The sequence below is a fragment of the Cydia splendana genome, chromosome 6 (assembly GCF_910591565.1).
Source record: "Cydia splendana chromosome 6, ilCydSple1.2, whole genome shotgun sequence".
Lineage (NCBI taxonomy): Eukaryota > Metazoa > Arthropoda > Insecta > Lepidoptera > Tortricidae > Cydia > Cydia splendana.
Window position 1 is genome coordinate 16,131,729 of NC_085965.1, and position 6,000 is coordinate 16,137,728.

Sequence of the window (6,000 nt, forward strand, 5' to 3'; positions counted from 1 at the left end):
ATTCATAACCTGTTATTAATATCAGAATACGCCAGATTAGTGTCGAAAAGTGGCCATCAGAATCTGACTCGAGAAGACTACATTGCTTGATTACTCTTCTTTTACTTTATTACTCGGCTTAGTAGTATGTGAGTATCCGATTAGTACCTGTATAATTTTTATTTTCTAGCTTTAGTAAACCATCTAGTTAAAATAAAACTGTATAGAGTCGGACCAAGAATAGTCTGCAGCGGATTTGATAGCCCACGCAGCGCAAGTGTCATTTATACGTCATAATCATAATTTCATAGAAGTTTGACGTTTAAAATAACACTTTCACTGCGTGGGCTATCAAATCCGCTGCAGACTATTCTTGGTCTGACTCTAAGTTTAAACTTTCTAAATTTTGCGTGGCCGTTCTACATGTTTTTAACCACTCTATATAATTATGTGGTCGAAATATGGCTTTTTCAATTGCAGGTTTTTGGCAAACCACGAGTACAGTCAACATCAAAAGTAGCGTATCAGACTATCAGGCCACTTCGACCGTAAACTGACATGAGAGTGATATCTGAATGATTTAATTATCGTGCGTTTCGCTCGCGCCAATACATGTACGAGTAGGTACGAGTGAAATCCACGATAGCTAAATTACATCATTCAGGTATTCAGTCTGATGTCAGTGTAAAAAAAAAGTATCTAAGTACACCATGATCTGATCTAGCTTAACAAAAAGAGATATGGCTCTGTATTAAGAACCTTTAAACTGTTGCAGGTACTTTTGAACGCCAACAGTCGAGATAATATATTATTATGCTCGTGTCGATTTTATCGCCACTGGTTGCGAATTTCCTATTTTTTCCACTTGTATCGTATTGTACTATTGTTTTGGCGTTATAATAAAATAAAAATAAAAATTTTCAGATAATGACAGAGCGTTCTCTAATTATAGTACATTGTAGGAGAGGACGGAAAACCGCTAAAAGATGGACGAGTGAGTTTGAGGGCCGACACGTTAGTGGAGGCCCTCAAATAATACGAGTCAATCTTTAGCGTTTCCGGCCGAGGCATTACATAGTGCTTTTCACGACTACTGCGAGAAAATAAGAAAACATTTGCATAACTATAAGTACTAGCCCGCGATTTCTCTGGTAGCAAATTACTAGCCACTGCCTGTGCTGTCTCTTGAATTTCGGTAGGCGTCAGCGTAAGAATATCATTTTCTTCACTAGAAGAACTCATTTTTATAGCGAGCGTAGATACGTGTTTCTTGTATTTTTTTGTCAAACACAATTTACACTATCCAATTCAGTACGTATTTTCCGATCCCGCCTTTTTTCTTTTTTTATCACTTTTAAGAGGCGTTTTTCTGTGGTTTGCTTCAAACCGACTCTAAAATTAAAAGCGTTTTTGCTAAAAAAAACACAAACAGCTACAAAAGTAAAAAACGCCTTAAGCGTGAACTAAATGTACTGACTGAATGAATGAATGGTTTTGACATTTCTTTTATAACCTTATTTTATTTTTGAATGAAAAAGTTGCGCCAAAAATACCTTTTATTGATTTTTATGTTTTAATGATACTCATTGCTGTAGCGAACCGTCACCAATGACAGATGATGACAACAATGAAACATTGTAGTAGTGGTGGTTCCAGGTGCTACAGCTATTGCCTACTTTCCAGCTTGGTTTTTGACCATTTATTGCCACATTTCCGAACAGTGGCGTGAAAAGTACCTAGTGAGTATTGAGGGTTCTCAAAGGTCGGCAATGGGAGTGAATGCCTCTTTTGCTGACGCGTATGTCCATGGGTGACAATGGCTGTTTCTCATCTCGGCTCGTTTACTAGTTTGCTATCTGATACGTAAACAAGTAAACATCTCGGCTTTTTTCTACGAAATGTATGCAAGGTTAAATCCTATTCCAGAAGAATTTACAATTACATAAATACATAATTCTTGCTGAATAATGGTCAACTTATAAAAAATTCGCTTACGAGTAGGTATACAAACTATGATCTTGTTTTAATTTCAGACAAATAACAACTAAAAAGGATTAAAAATTCTTTATTCCATAGCATTGCAGCAACCTATTAGTCACGCTCACTACAAGATGAGCGAACTGCGCCTCGGAAACTTGTAATTTCCGTAATGTGTCCATGCTTCACTACAGACACTGAGAACGTCTGGTATACAACACGTAACACGTGTATTGTGTCGGTACAACACAATAGACTTCTCTGACAGATTATTAGAGGCAAGATATCCACCACTGGATATGTAGGGAATATCTGAAATTTAAGTACCCGTCAGAGTATGAGTCAGGTTTGGCTTAACCAAAGTCCAAAGTTAACAAGATTGGAGTGATCAACTTGGATATTCAACATACGAAAGGCATAAATCCAATCGGGACTGTTGGATGAGTAGTGAAGTATGTAGGTAGGTATAGCAATCTTTTTCTGGGTCGAGCATGCACGCTTGGAGCGTGAGACCCAAAATCCAGCTTAATTTTACCATTTAAAGCAAACTATCTAACTGACCTTTGTACCGATAATTAAGTACTATCTTTTTAACTCAGTAAGATAAGTAAGATAACCTAGTAGATTTTCATTTCTGAGTTTGAATAGGTACCTAATTGTAACCAAGAGTACTGGCTAAGAGCGATGCGTGGATTTTATTAGCCTATTTATTCCCACTGCTGGGCAAAAGGTTCTTATATTTTATCATCGCAAGGGAAGCTAAAACAGCACCGCTTAATTTTCCTTGTATTTTTTTTCCTTTAAAATGGATAGCGCCATTTTATATATCGTATCTACTCAACACAACAAGATGAACCTAATTTTAAAAGAGAAAATTCTTTAAGAAATGGAATAGGATCCGTTGACTAGATTTTATCCTCATCCTGTGATTCATTACAGTCAGCTCCAGAATGAAATACCTACTTCCTTTTTAGCTGTCACACATAAATTGCGATACAGTGACCACGGACATTGCATAAACAGACTACGCATTTGTGAAGTTAAAACAACGTAGGTTCAATTTTGTAGCGAAAACTACTACATTACTTTATAGGTAACATTACTAAATATGTTTAATTTAACACTTTTCCAGGCCGTGCAAATTCACAAGGTTTTTCTAAAAAATACAAATATATTCCAATTAATCCTGCTTTGATGATAATGATGATTAATTTCAAGACAAGTCATATTTACCGAAAGTCTAATCTAATTTGAAACCTCAATCGGATTGCTAAGGCTGAAATTCTATTGGCGCATATGTGGTCTATAAATCGTACTAAGTATGCCTAGAAAAGGGTTAAGTAGTGCGTGTGAATTGCTTTGAATTGTGTTATCTTTAAATAAGTATGTATGTTTCTCATACTTATCACCGCTCACCCCGAATTTGCGACTAAAAATTGGCTGGATTGGGAAAACTTCAATATCTAAGCCGAAATGTATGAAACCGACCATTTCCTTCCGCGATTTCGAAGTTGGTCGCAAAGAAACGTTGTTGAATTATGATCTACATTAATTTTGTAGTCAGCAGAAACGACTGCGATCGATGCTATTAAGCTTAGAAACAAATTCAAAATGGAAAAGAACCCACGACCTGTCTGTGTCCTAAAATTTCCATACATTTTTCAAACTTTCCTTTTTGTTACCGCCATACAAAGGGGGAAATGGTAACAAAATAGGGAAAACACTATGGGACATTTTTTTATCCCATTAGGATCGAAAGAGCTCGTGATTCTGAGTAGAAATAACATAAAAGTGGCAAAAAAGGTCACAATATATATCAATTTCTCATCTAATGGATCAAACATTGGAAAAACATCTCAAAAAATAAATATAGCTTATCGTCTCTAACCATTTACACTTTCAATAGATATTGTTGTCCTATGAAGTACATACTTGTGATAACCATTTTTAAATACCTATCTGGTGTCACCGACGTAACACAAGGAAGATCAAACCCCATTCAGTTAGCATTATTTGATGGCATTTGAATGAGACTACAAAGGGCTCGTTGTCAAATTAAATTAACTCTGAATATAAAGTACTAGCGACCCGCCCCGACTTCGCACGGGTTATACACCTAAACCTTCATCAAGAATCACTCTATTGATAAGTGAAAGCCGCATGAAAATTCGTTCACTAGTTTTTGAGTTTATCGCGAACATACAGACAAACAGACGCGGCGGGGGACAGTATGGGAGATCTGTCACACTGTCAATTTGCATAATAAATTGCGTTGCTATCGCATTGTTGTCGCGATTAGAACGTTTGATCCGTCACTCAATTTATCAAGAAAATTAACAATGAGATCTACCATTCCCCTTATGTTACACAATTCTCTTTGTCATGTTTCAATGCTAGTTTACTTTCATTATTCTGTATTCTTAGTTCAGTAGGTATTCTGGTAAATAAACGATAAGTTTTACTATTAAATTAAAACGATTCGTGTTAGTAAGTATTTGTAATATCACATCATTTGAAATTCATGTGATACTGACTTGCCATTGCAGCCCATATCAAATCAAGATTTTAAAGCTACGTATGCCGCTCAAGATCTTTTTCATCCACACTGTCCATGCAGTGTGATCGCCGGGGAAGCCCCCGGGGCCGCGCGATTGATTCGTGTCGGGTAAAAGCTCGGTCGATGTCTCCTGCGTTCATTTCCCGTGAGTAACGATGACCAGAGACAAGGAAAATAAAGACTGCAGATTTTGATGCAAAATTGCGTTTCAGTTAGCGAGGTTTTAGAACCGGTAGAACTTAGTGTTAATCACACACATTACGGCCTCTTCTGACTGCGCGGTTTTGAAAATCGTTTAAAATTTGAGTCAATATCTACTTATATATAATATAGATGTTTAAACTTCAAATGCTATTTTGATATTAATAACAAAAGTCGGTCTGCCAACGCACGTGGCTCCTGTTGAAGCTTCTCTTTATGGAACGAAATATGCCGGGCAATCTTCGACTTTAAATACGACTTAAAAACAAATGCCGCTCCAGATATTTTTCTTCCCATTCTGTCCGTCCTGTGAAAACGCCAGCTTTCCCGGGGCTGGATAATTTGATTCAGACCTAACTGTCTGGCGGGGTGTAGAACTTATGGAGAAAAAATGATGGATATCCTTAGGTAAGGAAATAAAAATTATTGATTGATTGATTGATTGATAAGGGAGTAGAACATGATTTTTAGATTACTAATTAAAAATAACCATTAGATAATATCTATAATTTTTAACCCGGCACAATAAGCAATTAACTTTTGGCCGCTGGCGTGAGATCAATTTGGGCCTATACTCAATACAACGAAAAATATAATATACATATATAATAATATAAAATAAAATATAATATTAAGGTTCTTTTCAGAAAAGAGACTAAATTAATGTCTAATACCTACTTACGCTTATTTGTGCTTAACCAAAAACGTATGAAAATTTACACATACCTATTACTGAAAATAACCTTACATTGTCTCTTTTTATAAATAGGTAAGGGCATATGAGTAAATTTGCATAAATATAAGTATTTATACTTGTTGTTAGTACAGTATTTAAAGCTCCTGTTGTATGTAGCAGTGCTTTGTTAGAATATATATTCCATATTTTAATATAACGTTAATAATGTAGCTACGCTTTGTACACTCAATCTGTTATTCAGACACGTATTTAATGTAATGTACGACTTTCTATTATATATTTATGATATATATTTTATCTCTACGATATATTATTGCAAGAAATGTTTAAAAAGCGCTCAAAAACAAATATTTAAAAGCGAAAGCACTTATTGTGTGTGGTTAGCAGTAGAAAAATGCAATCTATAATTATTAACACATTCAACACCAAGAACCCGACTGTCGGGTACACTGTTCGTAGCGACTACGCGCTACATACGACGAAACCGTGGTTCGATGCTACGAGCGTAACCCGTAGCACTTAGTGGTATTGAATGTGTTAAGTATTCCTTGGCTCTACCATTACCGTACATAGGTACCTACGTATATAA